The sequence below is a fragment of the Salmo salar genome, unplaced genomic scaffold (assembly GCF_905237065.1).
Source record: "Salmo salar unplaced genomic scaffold, Ssal_v3.1, whole genome shotgun sequence".
Lineage (NCBI taxonomy): Eukaryota > Metazoa > Chordata > Actinopteri > Salmoniformes > Salmonidae > Salmo > Salmo salar.
In genome coordinates this window covers 267501-286179 of record NW_025548164.1, presented here as the reverse complement: position 1 = coordinate 286179, position 18679 = coordinate 267501, and the positions used below count along the sequence as shown (strand labels likewise).

The window sequence follows — 18679 nt, the reverse complement described above, 5'->3', positions numbered from 1 at the left end:
GCTGCAGGGTGGCTTCAATACAGCACCCCACCCCCCGTCAGCCATCCAGGGTTTATACACATCATTAAGGAGAGCCAAAATGGCTGCAATACAACACCCCCTGTCAGCCATCCAGGGTTTATACACATCATTAAGGAGAGCCAAAATGGCTGCACGGTGGCTTCAATACAGCACCCCCTGTCAGCCATCCAGGGTTTATACACATCATTAAGGAGAGCCAAAATGGCTGCAATACAGCCCCCCCCTGTCAGCCATCCAGGGTTTATACACATCATTAAGGAGAGCCAAAATGGCTGCACGGTGGCTTCAATACAGCACCCCCCTGTCAGCCATCCAGGGCTTATAAACATCATTAAGGAGAGCCAAAATGGCTGCAATACAGCCCCCCCCCCTGTCAGCCATCCAGGGTTTATACACATCATTAAGGAGAGCCAAAATGGCTGCAAGGTGGCTTCAATACCATCAACAAAACACCAAATGATGGAATTTCCTCGTGGAAGAATGGCGTCTCATCCCTCCGATAGACTTCCCAGACACTTGTAGAATCGATGTCAAGGTGTATTAAAGCTGTTCTGGTTGGTGGAGGACCCGACGTCCTATTAAAACACTGTTGGAGTTTCCTTTATTCTGGCAGTTACCTGGTGGTTGGTGGAGGACCCGACGTCCTATTAAAACACTATGTTGGAGTTTCCTTTATTCTGGCAGTTACCTGGTGGTTGGTGGAGGACCTGGAGTTTCCTTTATTCTGCCAGTTACCTGGTGGACGACCCGACCTCCTATTAAAACACTATGTTGGAGTTTCCTTTATTCTGCCAGTTACCTGGTGGACGACCCGACCTCTTATTAAAACACTGTTGGAGTTTCCTTTATTCTGCCAGTTACCTGGTGGCACGACCCGACCTCCTATTAAAACACTATGTTGGAGTTTCCTTTATTCTGCCAGTTACCTGGTGGACGACCCGACCTCCTATTAAAACACTATGTTGGAGTTTCCTTTATTCTGCCAGTTACCTGGTGGTTGGTGGACCTGGAGTTTCCTTTATTCTGCCAGTTACCTGGTGGACGACCCGACCTCCTATTAAAACACTAGTTGGTGTTTCCTTTATTCTGCCAGTTACCTGGTGGTTGGTGGAGGACCTGGAGTTTCCTTTATTCTGCCAGTTACCTGGTGGACGACCCGACCTCCTATTAAAACACTGTTGGTGTTTCCTTTATTCTGCCAGTTACCTGGTGGACGACCCGACCTCCTATTAAAACACTGTTGGAGTTTCCTTTATTCTGCCAGTTACCTGGTGGTTGGTGGACCTGGAGTTTCCTTTATTCTGCCAGTTACCTGGTGGACGACCCGACCTATTAAAACACTGTTGGAGTTTCCTTTATTCTCGCAGTTACCTGGTGGTTGGTGGAGGACCTGGAGTTTCCTTTATTCTGCCAGTTACCTCCCTATTAAAACACTTTATGTTGCTGTTTCCTTCACAAGGTTCATTTCCATCTTGCTGTTTGTTGAAAGGTCAAGATGTTTGGATGTGTATTTTATTCTTCTGATTGTTACAGATTGGCTAAATGCAGACAAAATGCAACCCAAAACAGTCTTACCACAGTGTGCTTATTGTGTGTGTGTGTGTGTGTGTGTGTGTGTGTGTGTGTGCGTGTGTCTTATTGTGTGTGTGTGTGTGTTGCATCAGGTCTGCTTTCACCTAGTTATGTATAGCTGTTGTGTTTCAATGTCAAAGTATTATTCAGGTCCTGAGGGCCAAAACATTTCTGCTTTCTCTTCCTACCTGATGTCCCCAGGTCTGAATGAGTCTCTCTACCTGATGTCCCCAGGTCTGAATGAGTCTCTCTACCTGATGTCCCCAGGTCTGAATGAGTCTCTCTACCTGATGTCCCCAGGTCTGAATTGTCCCAGTCTGATGAGTCTCTCTACCTGATGTCCCCAGGTCTGAATGAGTCTCTCTACCTGATGTCCCCAGGTCTGAATGAGTCTCTCTACCTGTCCCAGGTCTGAATGAGTCTCTCTACCTGATGTCCCCAGGTCTGAATGAGTCTCTCTACCTGATGTCCCCAGGTCTGAATGAGTCTCTCTACCTGATGTCCCCAGGTCTGAATGAGTCTCTCTACCTGATGTCCCCAGGTCTGAATGAGTCTCTCTACCTGATGTCCCCAGGTCTGAATGAGTCTCTCTACCTGATGTCCCCAGGTCTGAATGAGTCTCTCTACCTGATGTCCCCAGGTCTGAATGAGTCTCAGGTCTGAATGAGTCTCTCTACCTGATGTCCCCAGGTCTGAATGAGTCTCTCTACCTGATGTCCCCAGGTCTGAATGAGTCTCTCTACCTGATGTCCCCAGGTCTGAATGAGTCTCTCTACCTGATGTCCCCAGGTCTGAATGAGTCTCTCTACCTGATGTCCCCAGGTCTGAATGAGTCTCTCTACCTGATGTCCCCAGGTCTGAATGAGTCTCTCTACCTGATGTCCCCAGGTCTGAATGAGTCTCTCTACCTGATGTCCCCAGGTCTGAATGAGTCTCTCTACCTGATGTCCCCAGGTCTGAATTGTGGAGTCTCTCTACCTGATGTCCCCAGGTCTGAATGAGTCTCTCTACCTGATGTCCCCAGGTCTGAATGAGTCTCTCTACCTGATGTCCCCAGGTCTGAATGAGTCTCTCTACCTGATGTCCCCAGGTCTGAATGAGTCTCTCTACCTGATGTCCCCAGGTCTGAATGAGTCTCAACCTGATGTCCCCAGGTCTGAATGAGTCTCTCACCTGATGTCCCCAGGTCTGAACGAGTCTCTCTACCTGATGTCCCCAGGTCTGAATGAGTCTCTCTACCTGATGTCCCCAGGTCTGAATGAGTCTCTCTACCTGATGTCCCCAGGTCTGAATGAGTCTCTCTACCTGATGTCCCCAGGTCTGAATGAGTCCCAGGTCTGAATGAGTCTCTCTACCTGATGTCCCCAGGTCTGAATGAGTCCCAGGTCTGAATGAGTCTCTCTACCTGATGTCCCCAGGTCTGAATGAGTCTCTCTACCTGATGTCCCCAGGTCTGAATGAGTCTCGTCTGAATGAGTCTCAACCTGATGTCCCCAGGTCTGAACGAGTCTCGGGTCTGAACGAGTCTCGGATTACAGGTAGAGGATGAGAACCAGTAGTGTTTCGTCCCTCCAGGACCAGAAAGAAATAGCCCTTGGCTAGATTCAATCTGATCCGCAGAAGATCCGGGTTATAGTTCACCTTTAAAAAAAACCAAAAGGTAATTTAGGATTGAGCCTACTGTTAACGTGGAAACTTTACCTTTTAATAAGGTGCACAGCCGAAAAGAGGAGATCGGATTTGAATCTAGGATCAGCTTCCTCCCTCCAGTCCTAACGAGGGGTGAGAGATATATATATATATGGGTCCCGTGTGGCTCGTAGAGCATGGTGTTTGCAACGCCAGGGTTGTGGGTTCGATTCCCACGGGGGACCAATACGGGGGGGAAATGTCTGAAATGTATGCATTCACTACTGTAAGTCGCTCTGGATAAGAGCGTCTGCTAAAATGACTAAAATGTAAATGTTAATAACTGATCTAGGATCAGTTTCCTCCCTCCAGTCCTAACAGGTCACCATTAGAGAGGTGATATATATATATAACTGATCTAGGACCAGTGTTGAACAGGTCACCATTAGAGAGGTGATATATATATATATATAACTGATCTAGGACCAGTCCTAACAGGTCACCATTAGAGAGGTGATATATATATATATATATGACTGATCTAGGATCAGTCCTAACGGGTCACCATTAGAGAGGTGATATATATATATATATATATAACTGATCTAGGACCAGTGTTGAACAGGTCACCATTAGAGAGGTGATATATATATATATATATATATAACTGATCTAGGACCAGTGTTAAACAGAGCTGAATGTCTGTCTGGTTCATACCATTTATGATGCTGATGTATTGTTATTATAATGACATTAAATTATTGAATGTTTCTGTCGATTTGTAAAGTGGTTGGGTGTTGTTACTGAGATGGTTCCAACCTGGGCGTGCTGTCGTATTGATAAAAACGCAGCGGTTCCTCTCCGGTCGGATAAAACGCAGCCGGTTCCTCTAAACGGTCGGATAAAACGCGGCCGGTTCCTCTAAACGGTCGGATAAAACGCGGCCGGTTCCTCTAAACGGTCGGATAAAACGCAGCCGGTTCCTCTAAACGGTCGGAAAAAACGCAGCGGTTCCTCTAAACGGTCGGATAAAACGCGGCCGGTTCCTCTAAACGGTCGGATAAAAGGCAGCCGGTTCCTCTAAACGGTCGGATAAAACGCGGCCGGTTCCTCTCCGGTCGGATAAAACGCAGCCGGTTCCTCTAAACGGTCGGATAAAACGCAGCCGGTTCCTCTCCGGTCGGATAAAACGCAGCCGGTTCCTCTAAACGGTCGGATAAAACGCAGCCGGTTCCTCTAAACGGTCGGATAAAACGCAGCCGGTTCCTCTAAACGGTCGGATAAAACGCAGCCGGTTCCTCTAACGGTCGGATAAAACGCAGCCGGTTCCTCTAAACGGTCGGATAAAACGCAGCCGGTTCCTCTCCGGTCGGATAAAACGCAGCCGGTTCCTCTCCGGTCGGATAAAACGCAGCCGGTTCCTCTAAACGGTCGGATAAAACGCAGCCGGTTCCTCTAAACGGTCGGATAAAACGCGGCGGTTCCTCTAAACGGTCGGATAAAAACGCGGCGGTTCCTCTAAACGGTCGGATAAAACGCAGCCGGTTCCTCTACCGGTCGGATAAAACGCAGCCGGTTCCTCTAAACGGTCGGATAAAACGCGGCCGGTTCCTCTAAACGGTCGGATAAAACGCAGCCGGTTCCTCTCCGGTCGGATAAAACGCAGCCGGTTCCTCTCACGGTCGGATAAAACGCAGCCGGTTCCTCTAAACGGTCGGATAAAACGCAGCCGGTTCCTCTAAACGGTCGGATAAAACGCAGCCGGTTCCTCTAAACGGTCGGATAAAACGCAGCCGGTTCCTCTAAACGGTCGGATAAAACGCGGCCGGTTCCTCTAACCGGTCGGATAAAAACGCGGCGGTTCCTCTAAACGGTCGGATAAAACGCAGCCGGTTCCTCTCCGGTCGGATAAAACGCGGCCGGTTCCTCTAACGGTCGGATAAAACGCAGCCGGTTCCTCTCCGGTCGGATAAAACGCAGCCGGTTCCTCTCCGGTCGGATAAAACGCAGCCGGTTCCTCTAAACGGTCGAATAAAACGCAGCCGGTCTCTCTAAACGGTCGGATAAAACGCAGCCGGTCCCTCTAAACGGTCGGATAAAACACAGCCGGTTCCTCTAAACGGTCGGATAAAACGCAGCCGGTTCCTCTAAACGGTCGGATAAAACGCGGCCGGTTCCTCTAAACGGTCGGATAAAACGCAGCCGGTTCCTCTAAACGGTCGGATAAAACGCAGCCGGTTCCTCTAAACGGTCGGATAAAACGCAGCCGGTCCCTCTAAACGGTCGGATAAAACGCAGCCGGTCCCTCTAAACGGTCGTGTAACTGACTAGGTATCTTTCTCTTTCAAATGTGTATATCTGGAACCAAATCCTAATGGCCGACGGGCTCTATATTTACCCACAATGCATCCTCTAAATCACACCCATTGATTCACACATGCCGTCTACAGTGTCGTTCATCTTCTGAAAAACAAGAGAGACAGTAGAGACTGAGGTGTGTTCCACATATTAGAGTTTTATTTGTCTTGGGTTTCGTTACATCAAACCGTTAAGGCAGAGGACAAACCGGTCAGTCAAACCGTTAAGGCAGAGGACAAACCGGTCAGTCAAACCGTTAAGGCAGAGGACAAACCGGTCAGTCAAACCGTTAAGGCAGAGGACAACCCGGTCAGTCAAACCGTTAAGGCAGAGGACAAACCGGTCAGTCAAACCGTTAAGGCAGAGGACAAACCGGTCAGTCAAACCGTTAAGGCAGAGAAGGGAAACAGTCAGTCAAACCCGTTAAGGCAGAGGACAAACCGGTCAGTCAAACCGTTAAGGCAGAGGACAAACCGGTCAGTCAAACCGTTAAGGCAGAGGACAAACCGGTCAGTCAAACCGTTAAGGCAGAGGACAAACCGGTCAGTCAAACCGTTAAGGCAGAGAAGGAAACAGTCAGTCAAACCGTTAAGACAGAGAACAAACCGGTCAGTCAAACCGTTAAGGCAGAGGACAAACCGGTCAGTCAAACCGTTAAGGCAGAGGACAAACCGGTCAGTCAAACCGTTAAGGCAGAGAAGGGAAACAGTCAGTTTTGCAGGTCAGCGGTCAAGTTTTCAAGATAAAGGATGATGATGTGGTAGATTGACATCTCTTCTTGAATTTCCTTCATCTTGACAAGCCGACCTGCGACACATTCTGGGATTGTAACAACAGTGGACTCACGGAAAAAAAAAAAGCAGAATAGTTTGAGTTGGGTTTTTTTTTTTGTTCTTCCCTACAAAACGTTGAGAAAAGGAGATGGGAAGTTTATTCAACAGGGTGCAACAGCAGAGGGGGAAAAAGGCAATCCAGCAGTGAGAACCATCGGACCCCCGGTCTTCTAAAGTTCCTCCAGACCAGGCATGGGGAACCTCCCCGAAAGCTTCCACCTCGCCCCTCAGCTCTGCTACCCGTTCCTGGTGCTTCGCCTCCCCTGCAAGGGCCTCCTTAAACTCCTTCAGGGTGACCTTGGTCTGCAGAGATGCCTGGACGTCCAGGGTTATCTGGATACCTGTAGGGAGAACGAGGGGTTGAGAGGTCAGGGGTTAGAGGTGGCCTTGGGCTGCAGAGATGCCTGGACGTCCAGGGTTATCTGGATACCTGTAGGGAGAACGAGGGGTTGAGAGGTCAGGGGTTAGAGGTGGCCTTGGGCTGCAGAGAGGCCTGGACGTCCAGGGTAATCTGGATACCTGTAGGGAGAACGAGGGGTTGAGAGGTCAGGGGTTAGAGGTGGCCTTGGGCTGCAGAGAGGCCTGGACGTCCAGGGTTATCTGGATAACCTGTAGGGAGAACGAGGGGTTGAGAGGTCAGGGGTTAGAGGTGGCCTTGGGCTGCAGAGAGGCCTGGAGCGTAATCTGGATAACCTGTAGGGAGAACGAGGGGTTGAGAGGTCAGGGGTTAGAGGTGGCCTTGGGCTGCAGAGAGGCCTGGACGTCCAGGGTAATCTGGATAACCTGTAGGGAGAACGAGGGGTTGAGAGGTCAGGGGTTAGAGGTGGCCTTGGGCTGCAGAGAGGCCTGGACGTCCAGGGTAATCTGGATAACCTGTAGGGAGAACGAGGGGTTGAGAGGTCAGGGGTTAGAGGTGGCCTTGGGCTGCAGAGAGGCCTGGACGTCCAGGGTAATCTGGATAACCTGTAGGGAGAACGAGGGGTTGAGAGGTCAGGGGTTAGAGGTGGCCTTGGGCTGCAGAGAGGCCTGGACGTCCAGGGTAATCTGGATAACCTGTAGGGAGAACGAGGGGTTGAGAGGTCAGGGGTTAGAGGTGGCCTTGGGCTGCAGAGAGGCCTGGACGTAATCTGGATACCTGTAGGGAGAACGAGGGGTTGAGAGGTCAGGGGTTAGAGGTGGCCTTGGGCTGCAGAGAGGTAATCTGGATACCTGTAGGGAGAACGAGGGGTTGAGAGGTCAGGGGTTAGAGGTGGCCTTGGGCTGCAGAGAGGCCTGGACGTCCAGGGTAATCTGGATAACCTGTAGGGAGAACGAGGGGTTGAGAGGTCAGGGGTTAGAGGTGGCCTTGGGCTGCTAGCTGGACATCTAGGGTCAGCACTATGTCTATAGACACAGAGGTCAGGGGTTAGAGGTGGCCTTGGGCTGCTAGCTGGACATCTAGGGTCATCACTATGTCTATAGACACAGAGGTCGGGGGTTAAAGGTCAGGGGTTAGAGGGGCCTTGGTCTGCTAGCTGGACATCTAGGATCAGTACTATGTCTATAGACACAGAGGTCGGGGGTTAAAGGTCAGGGGTTAGAGGTGGCCTTGGTCTGCTAGCTGGACATCTAGGGTCAGTACTATGTCTATAGACACAGAGGTCAGGGGTTAGAGGTCAGGGGTTAAAGGGGCCTTGGTCTGCTAGCTGGACATCTAGGGTCAGCACTATGTCTATAGACACAGAGGTCAGGGGTTAAAGGTCAGGGGTTGTCTGCTAGAGGGCCTGGACATCTAGGATCAGTACTATGTCTATAGACAAGAGGTCAGGGGTTAAAGGTCAGGGGTTAGAGGTCAGGGGTTAGAGGGGCCTTGGTCTGCTAGCTGGACATCTAGGGTCAGTACTATGTCTATAGACACAGAGGTCAGGGGTTAAAGGTCACCTCTGTGGATGAACTCTGCGACCTTCCTGAAGTCGTCCTCAACCATTCCCCTGGAGGTCAGAGCAGGAGAGCCGAACCTCAGACCGCTGGGACGCAATGCACTCTTATCACCTACACACACACACACACACACACACACACACACACACACAGGGTCAGTTCCTACACACACACATATAGACCACTGGGACACAGAGCACTCTCATCACCTACACACACACACACACACACACACACACACACACACACACACACACACACACACAGGGTCAGTTCCTACACACACACATATAGACCACTGGGACACAGAGCACTCTCATCACCTACACACACACACACACACACACACACGGGTCACGTTCCCACACACACACATATAGACCACTGGGACACAGAGCACTCTCATCACCTACACACACACACACACACACACACACTGGGTCAGTTCCTACACACACACAATATAGACCACTGGGATACAGAGCACTCTCATCACCTACAGAGGACAGTGTCTGTTACTTACCTGGGCAGGTGTTCTTGTTGCAGGCGATGGCAGCAGCTTCTAGAACCTTCTCAGCTCGTCCTCCGTCCGTCCCGCTAGGCCTCAGGTCCAGTAAGATCAGATGGTTATCAGAACCCCTGGACAACATAAACACAACCATACCACAACATTAACACAACCATACCACAACATTAACACAACCACACCACAACATTAACACAACCATACCACAACATTAACACAACCATACCACAACATTAACACAACCATACCACAACATTAACACAACCACACCACAACATTAACACAACCATACCACAACATTAACACAACCATACCACAACATTAACACAACCATACCACAACATTAACACAACCATACCACAACATTAACACAACAACATTAACACAACCATACCACAACATAAACACAACCACACCACAACATTCCATACCACAACATAAACACAACCATATAGCAACCAGGGATGTGACAAATTGACCATTTTTCTTAATGTTTAAAAACAACAGCATTGGCACCTGTACTACCGTTACTGTACCTAAATTCTGCCAGCAGTGGTTTGGGTATCGCGGTGCGTTTGGGCGTCGCGGTGCGTTTGGGCGTCGCGGTGCGTTTGGGCGTCGCGGTGCGTTTGGGCGTCGCGGTGCGTTTGGGCGTCGCGGTGCGTCCCCTTTTCAAACGGTGAAGCATTGGCACCTGTACTACCGTTACTGTACCTAAATTCCACCTCGTAATGTTGGCATCTCCTTCTCATTTAACATCTCAAAGTGTTACCATACAGGACTTTGCTGCTGTCGCCATTTGTCCAACTGTTTAACAACGATGACGTAGTTGTGAAGAGTCTACTCCAAAACAATCGATTCCTCGGCTCCTTGCACGTCGACTCCCATTTCTGAGTGTCAAGATTCACTTCCCGCCCGGGATATCGACATCTTAAGATTCAGTATTTTTGGAACGGTGAGAGACTGATTAGTTACCGTACTTCCGAGAAGAAACACTCACATCTTTCATAGCGAGGAGAGAGGGGTATCTTAAAACCCCCCTCAGATTTAGGAAGCTTAAAACCCCCCCCCTCAGATTTAGGAAGCTTAAACCCCCTCCCCTCAGATTTAGGAAGCTTAAACCCCCCCTCAGATTTAGGAAGCTTAAAACCCCCCTCAGATTTAGGAAGCTTTAAACCCCCCTCAGATTTAGGAAGCTTAAAACCCCCCTCCTCAGATTTAGGAAGCTTAAACCCCCCCTCAGATTTAGGAAGCTTAAACCCCCCCCCCCTCAGATTTAGGAAGCTTAAATCCCCCCTTAGATTTAGGAAGCTTAAACCCCCCCTCAGATCTAGGAAGCTTAAACCCCCTCCCCTCAGATTTAGGAAGCTTAAACCCCCTTAAATCTAGGAAGCTTAAACCCCCCCCCCCTCAGATTTAGGAAGCTTAAAACCCCCTCAGATTTAGGAAGCTTAAACCCCCCCCTCAGATCTAGGAAGCTTAAACACCCCTCAGATCTAGGAAGCTTAAAACCCCCCCTCAGATTTAGGAAGCTTAAACCCCCCTCAGATCTAGGAAGCTTAAAACACCCCCCCTCAGATTTAAACGGTTCCCATTTATTCTATGAGTTTATCTGCCCATATGAAGTCATTATGGCACGACTATACTTTTTAAAGAAATGTCTTTTGGCGGGGTAATTGGTATTTATAAAATAAAACACTTTGGGAGCCATTCTGAAGTGGTTAATTGTATCTGTATGTACATAGCTGTATTATGTAATGCATGTGAATTAATATAATTCATTTAGATCTGATTACATGTTGTTGAGTAATGGGATAAAGTTATCATTATATATGTTTGTTGTCACTTATTAAGCCTCCTCAGTATTTCATATGTTTTTAAAAGTTGTATATCATGAGGTATTCTTCTTCTATTTCCATGTAAATTTGATATCCTAAAATGTTGGATTATTCTGAAAATAATTTTTAACAAAAAAAAGGGGGTTGGGGGTGAGGGGCATTGAGTTTTTAATTATTAGTAAAGGTGTATCAGTAGATCGTCGGTAAATAAATTGAGTTTTTTGTTCATGGTTTGCCAATTTTGATACCCGTTAACGTTTCGGGTCCCATATCTTAGCAGTTCAATTACCACTGGCAAACAGGAAGGGCGACAGGGGACATCCCTGTCTCGTGCCCCCTTTTCTAAAGTTATTTCATCAGATAATGCTTCATTTTGGTATATTTTTGCAGCTTTGATTGAACAACAAGCTACACACGTGAAGGCTACAGGTATTTTTAATGGGGCGCACGTCATAAAAAAACTACATTTAAAAAGTTTGTTTTATCAATTTTATATAAAAATAAATAAAATGTCAATGTTAAAAATAGGCCTATAAATTGTTTTTTTGTGCAAAAATGAATACTCAAGTATTTTAATATTAACGTCCATTGTGATATTGAATAACCGTGCCCATTCCTAGTTAACACACAGGGTTAACAACAAGTATTGTAATATTTACTTTATCTGTATTTTCTTTACCCCTTTTTCTCCCCAATTTCGTTGGTATCCAAATTGGTAGTTACAGTCTTGTCTCATCGCTGCAACTCCCGTATGGACTCGGGAGAGGCGAAAGACCGAGAGCGGTGCTGCCTCAGAAACACAACCCAACCCAGCCGCACTGCTTCTTGACACAATGCCCACTTAACCCGGGAAGCCAGCCGCACCAATGTGTCGGAGGAAACACCGTACACCTTGCGACCGTGTCAGCGTGCACTGCGCCCGGCCCGCCACAGGAGTCGCTAGTGCGCGATGGGACAAGGACATCCCTGCCGGCCAAACCCTCTTCCTAACCCGGACGACGCTGGGCCAAATTGTTCGCCGCCCCATGGGTCTCCCGGTCGCGGCCGGCTGCGACAGAGCCTGGACTCGAACCCAGAATCTCTAGTGGCACAGTTAGCACTGCGATGCAGCGCCTTAGACCACTGCGCCACTCGGGAGGTCCTCAACTATTGTAACAGTAACATCTGTTGGGATAAGGAATAACCGAGGCCATTCCTAACAGCAGCGTTTCCAGAACTAGCACTACACAGGTCCTAGGGCAAAACCCCCCCCAAATATTCACCCCTTGGGGTCCCCTGGACCCAGTTCTGGAAACCTTGGCTTACAGCCTGTCCAACACAGGTGTTGGTCTGTTAACCACAACCATGACGTTATTGTCTCACCGGTGACGATCTTGTACCCGAGGTCGATGAGGGCGTTGGCCATAGCTCTGCAGTTAGAGAGCACCTGGTACTGATATGCCTTAAACTCTGGGGTTAGAGCCTGCTTCAGGGCCACGGCCACACCTGGAGAAACATTAACACACATTAACCCTTAACCTCTGGGGTTTAGAGCCTGCTTCAGGGCCACCGCCACACCTGGAGAAACATTAACACACATTAACCCTTAACCTCTGGGGTTTAGAGCCTGCTTCAGGGACACTGCCACACCTGGAGAAACATTCACACACATTAACCCTTAACCTCTGGGGTTAGAGCCTGCTTCAGGGCTACCGCCACACCTGGAGAAACATTCACACACATTAACACACATTAACCCTTAACCTCTGGGGTTAGAGCCTGCTTCAGGGCTACCGCCACACCTGGAGAAACATTAACACACATTAACCCTTAACCTCTGGGGTTTAGAGCCTACTTCAGGGCTACCGCCACACCTGGAGAAACATTCACACACATTAACCCTTAACCTCTGGGGTTAGAGCCTACTTCAGGGACATCACAACACCTAGAGAAACATTAACACACATTAACCCTTAACCTCTGGGGTTTAGAGCCTGCTTCAGGGCTACCGCCACACCTGGAGAAACATTAACACACATTAACCCTTAACCTCTGGGGTTAGAGCCTACTTCAGGGACATCACAACACCTAGAGAAACATTAACACACATTAACCCTTAACCTCTGGGGTTTAGAGCCTGCTTCAGGGCTACCGCCACACCTGGAGAAACATTAACACACATTAACCCTTAACCTCTGGGGTTAGAGCCTGCTTCAGGGCTACCGCCACACCTGGAGAAACATTAACACACATTAACCCTTAACCTCTGGGGTTTAGAGCCTGCTTCAGGGCCACCGCCACACCTAGAGAAACACATACAGTGCATTCAGAAAGTATTGAGACCAACTTGGCTTTTTCCACATTTTGTTACGTTACAGCATCATTCTAAAAATGGATTCAATATTTTTTTCCCCTTATCAATTTACACACAATACCCCATAATGACATCACAATACCCCATAATGACATCACAATACCCCATAATGACATCACAATACCCCATAATGACATCGCAATACCCCATAATGACATCGCAATACCCCATAATGACATCACAATACCCCATAATGACAAAGCAAAAACTGTTTTTTGGAATATTTTGCAAACAGAAACATCACATTTACATAAATATTCAGACCGTTTACTCAGTACTTTGTTTAAGCATCTTTGCCAGCGATTACAGTCTTGAGTCTTCTTGGGTATGACGCTACAAGCTTGGCACACCTGTATTTGGGGAGTTTCTCCCATTCTTCTCTGCAGATCCTCTCAAGATCTGTCAGGTTGGATGGGGAGCGTCGCTGCACAGCTATTTTCAGGTCTCTCCAGAGATGTTAGATCGGGTTCAAGTCCGGGCTCTGGCTGGGCCACTCAAGGACATTCAGAGACTTGTCCCGAAGCCACTCCTGCCTTGTCTTGGCTGTGTGCTTAGGGTCGTTGTCCTCTTGGAAGGTGAACCTTCGCCCCAGTCTGAGGTCCTGAGCGCTCTGGAGCAGGTTTTCATCAAGGATCTCTCTGTACTTTGCTCCGTTCATCTTTCCCTCGACCCTGACTAGTCTCCCAGTCCCTTCTTCTGAAAAACATCCCCTCAGCATGATGCTGCCACCACCATGCTTCACCGTAGGGATCTGTCTTGGCCACTCTACCATAAAGGCCTGATTGGCTGCAGAGATGGTTGTCCTTCTGGAAGGTTCTCCCATCTCCACAGAGAAACTCCGGAGCTCTGTCAGAGTGACCATCGGCTCATCGGTCACCTCCCTGACCAAGGCCCTTCTCCCCCTGATTGCTCAGTTTGTCCTTGGCGGCCAGCTCTAGGAAGAATCTTGGCGCTTCCAAACCTTTTCCATTTAGGTTTAATTAAACCTTTGTTTAACTAGGCAAGTCGGTTAAGAACAAATTCTTATTTACAATGACGGCCAAACCCGGACGATGCTGGTCCAAATTGTGCGTCGCCCTATTTACACTCCCAATCACAGCTGGTTTGTGATACAGCCTGGAATCAAACCAGGGTCTGTAGTGACGCCTCTAGCACTGAGATGCAGTGCCTTAGACCGCTGCGCCACTGTGTCCTTGGGGACCTTCAATGCTGCGGAAATTTTTTGTTGTTGTTTGCTACCCTTCTAAATCCCAGATCTGTGCCTCGAACACAATCCCCGTCTCGGGACAAACAGTTTGACCTCACGGCTTGGTGTTTGCTCTGACGTGCACAAACATCTCAAGGATGATCAATGGAAACAGGAAGCGTCGGAGCTCAATTTCAAGTCTCACAGCAAAAAAAGGGGTCCTGAATACTTATGTAAATAAGGTATTTCTGTTTTTAATTATATATTTGTAAACAATTATAAAAACCTGTTTTCACTTTGTCATTATGGAGTATCGGGTGTATATTGAAGAGGAATATATTTATTTATTTTTAAATCCATTTTAGAATAAGGCTGTAACGTTAACAGAATGTGGAAAAAGTCAAGGGGTCTGAATACTTTCCGAATGCGCCGTAAATACTAGATCACTACACACACTGTGTGGTTGTGAGGTGTCCTGGCTACTTTACCTGGCTACTTTACCTGTCATAGTGAGGTGACCTGGCTACTTTACCTGTCATAGTGAGGTGACCTGCTACTTTACCTGTCATAGTGTGGTAGTGAGGTGACCTAGCTACTTTACCTGTCATAGTGAGGTGACCTGGCTACTTTACCTGTCATAGTGTGGTAGTGAGATGTCCTGGCTACTTTACCTGTCATAGTGTGGTAGTGAGATGTCCTGGCTACTTTACCTGTCATAGTGTGGTGTCCTGGCTACTTTACCTGTCATAGTGTGGTGTCCTGGCTACTTTACCTGTCATAGTGAGGTGACCTGGCTACTTTACCTGTCATAGTGAGGTGACCTGGCTACTTTACCTGTCATAGTGAGGTGACCTGGCTACTTTACCTGTCATAGTGAGCTGTCCTGGCTACTTTACCTGTCATAGTGAGGTGTCCTGGCTACTTTACCTGTCATAGTGAGGTGACCTGGCTACTTTACCTGTCATAGTGAGGTGACCTGGCTACTTTACCTGGCTACTTTACCTGTCATAGTGAGGTGACCTGGCTACTTTACCTGTCATAGTGTGGTAGTGAGGTGACCTAGCTACTTTACCTGTCATAGTGAGGTGACCTGGCTACTTTACCTGTCATAGTGTGGTAGTGAGATGTCCTGGCTACTTTACCTGTCATAGTGTGGTAGTGAGATGTCCTGGCTACTTTACCTGTCATAGTGAGGTGACCTGGCTACTTTACCTGTCATAGTGTGGTGTCCTGGCTACTTTACCTGTCATAGTGAGGTGACCTGGCTACTTTACCTGTCATAGTGAGGTGACCTGGCTACTTTACCTGTCATAGTGAGCTGTCCTGGCTACTTTACCTGTCATAGTGAGGTGTCCTGGCTACTTTACCTGTCATAGTGAGGTGACCTGGCTACTTTACCTGTCATAGTGAGGTAGTGAGGTGACCTGGCTACTTTACCTGTCTACTTTACCTGTCATAGTGAGGTGACCTGGCTACTTTACCTGTCATAGTGAGGTGACCTGGCTACTTTACCTGTCATAGTGAGGTGACCTGGCTACTTTACCTGTCATAGTGTGGTAGTGAGATGTCCTGGCTACTTTACCTGTCATAGTGTGGTAGTGAGATGTCCTGGCTACTTTACCTGTCATAGTGTGGTGTCCTGGCTACTTTACCTGTCATAGTGTGGTGTCCTGGCTACTTTACCTGTCATAGTGAGGTGACCTGGCTACTTTACCTGTCATAGTGAGGTGACCTGGCTACTTTACCTGTCATAGTGAGGTGACCTGGCTACTTTACCTGTCATAGTGAGCTGTCCTGGCTACTTTACCTGTCATAGTGAGGTGTCCTGGCTACTTTACCTGTCATAGTGAGGTGTCCTGGCTACTTTACCTGTCATAGTGAGGTGACCTGGCTACTTTACCTGGCTACTTTACCTGTCATAGTGAGGTGACCTGGCTACTTTACCTGTCATAGTGTGGTAGTGAGGTGACCTAGCTACTTTACCTGTCATAGTGAGGTGACCTGGCTACTTTACCTGTCATAGTGTGGTAGTGAGATGTCCTGGCTACTTTACCTGTCATAGTGTGGTAGTGAGATGTCCTGGCTACTTTACCTGTCATAGTGAGGTGACCTGGCTACTTTACCTGTCATAGTGTGGTGACCTGGCTACTTTACCTGTCATAGTGAGGTGACCTGGCTACTTTACCTGTCATAGTGAAGGTGACCTGGCTACTTTACCTGTCATAGTGAGCTGACCTGGCTACTTTACCTGTCATAGTGAGGTGTCCTGGCTACTTTACCTGTCATAGTGTGTATAGGTGACCTGGCTACTTTACCTGTCATAGTGAGGTAGTGAGGTGACCTGGCTACTTTACCTGTCTACTTTACCTGTCATAGTGAGGTGACCTGGCTACTTTACCTGTCATAGTGAGGTGACCTGGCTACTTTACCTGTCATAGTGAGGTGACCTGGCTACTTTACCTGTCATAGTGTGGTAGTGAGGTGACCTGGCTACTTTACCTGTCATAGTGAGGTGACCTGGCTACTTTACCTGTCATAGTGTGGTAGTGAGATGTCCTGGCTACTTTACCTGTCATAGTGTGGTAGTGAGATGTCCTGGCTACTTTACCTGTCATAGTGAGGTGTCCTGGCTACTTTACCTGTCATAGTGTGGTGTCCTGGCTACTTTACCTGTCATAGTGAGGTGACCTGGCTACTTTACCTGTCATAGTGAGGTGACCTGGCTACTTTACCTGTCATAGTGAGGTGACCTGGCTACTTTACCTGTCATAGTGAGCTGTCCTGGCTACTTTACCTGTCATAGTGAGGTGTCCTGTCTACTTTACCTGTCATAGTGAGGTGACCTGGCTACTTTACCTGTCATAGTGAGGTGTCCTGGCTACTTTACCTGTCATAGTGAGGTGTCCTGGCTACTTTACCTGTCATAGTGTGGTGTCCTGGCTACTTTACCTGTCATAGTGAGGTGACCTGGCTACTTTACCTGTCATAGTGAGGTGACCTGGCTACTTTACCTGTCATAGTGAGGTGACCTGGCTACTTTACCTGTCATAGTGTGGTAGTGAGGTGACCTGGCTACTTTACCTGTCATAGTGAGGTGACCTGGCTACTTTACCTGTCATAGTGTGGTAGTGAGATGTCCTGGCTACTTTACCTGTCATAGTGAGATGACCTGGCTACTTTACCTGTCATAGTGTGGTGTCCTGGCTACTTTACCTGTCATAGTGAGGTGTCCTGGCTACTTTACCTGTCATAGTGAGGTGTCCTGGCTACTTTACCTGTCATAGTGAGGTGTCCTGGCTACTTTACCTGTCATAGTGAGGTGTCCTGGCTACTTTACCTGTCATAGTGAGGTGTCCTGGCTACTTTACCTGTCATAGTGTGGTAGTGAGGTGTCCTGGCTACTTTACCTGTCATAGTGTGGTAGTGAGATGTCCTGGCTACTTTACCTGTCATAGTGTGGTGTCCTGGCTACTTTACCTGTCATAGTGAGGTGTCCTGGCTACTTTACTTGTCATAGTGAGGTGTCCTGGCTACTTTACCTGTCATAGTGTGGTAGTGAGGTGACCTGGCTACTTTACCTGTCATAGTGAGGTGTTGTGGCTACTTTACCTGTCATAGTGAGGTGACCTGGCTACTTTACCTGTCATAGTGAGGTGTCCTGGCTACTTTACCTGTCATAGTGAGGTGTCCTGGCTACCTTACCTGTCATAGTGTGGTTGTGAGGTGACCTGGCTACTTTACCTGTCATAGTGAGGTAGTGAGGTGACCTGGCTACTTTACCTGTCTACTTTACCTGTCATAGTGAGGTGACCTGGCTACTTTACCTGTCATAGTGAGGTGTCCTGGCTACTTTACCTGTCATAGTGAGGTGTCCTGGCTACTTTACCTGTCATAGTGTGGTGTCCTGGCTACTTTACCTGTCATAGTGAGGTGACCTGGCTACTTTACCTGTCATAGTGAGGTGACCTGGCTACTTTACCTGTCATAGTGAGGTGACCTGGCTACTTTACCTGTCATAGTGTGGTAGTGAGGTGACCTGGCTACTTTACCTGTCATAGTGAGGTGACCTGGCTACTTTACCTGTCATAGTGTGGTAGTGAGATGTCCTGGCTACTTTACCTGTCATAGTGAGATGACCTGGCTACTTTACCTGTCATAGTGTGGTGTCCTGGCTACTTTACCTGTCATAGTGAGGTGTCCTGGCTACTTTACCTGTCATAGTGAGGTGTCCTGGCTACTTTACCTGTCATAGTGAGGTGTCCTGGCTACTTTACCTGTCATAGTGAGATGACCTGGCTACTTTACCTGTCATAGTGAGGTGTCCTGGCTACTTTACCTGTCATAGTGTGGTAGTGAGGTGTCCTGGCTACTTTACCTGTCATAGTGTGGTAGTGAGGTCCTGGCTACTTTACCTGTCATAGTGTGGTGTCCTGGCTACTTTAC

General features: G+C 48.2%; 1 long non-coding RNA gene and 1 pseudogene across 1 annotated transcript; one reads left to right on the top strand and one right to left on the bottom strand.

Annotated features, from left to right (window-relative positions):
* The first annotated feature begins 3487 nt into the window (after positions 1 to 3487).
* LOC123732723 (uncharacterized) lies at positions 3488 to 4000 on the top strand. Its single transcript, XR_006763376.1, has 2 exons — positions 3488 to 3603; positions 3661 to 4000. It is a non-coding gene; the product is annotated as an uncharacterized lncRNA (long non-coding RNA).
* Positions 4001 to 6358: 2358 nt separating this feature from the next.
* LOC123732724 (serine hydroxymethyltransferase, cytosolic-like) overlaps positions 6359 to 18679 on the bottom strand; it is a 58146-nt pseudogene continuing 45825 nt past the window's right edge.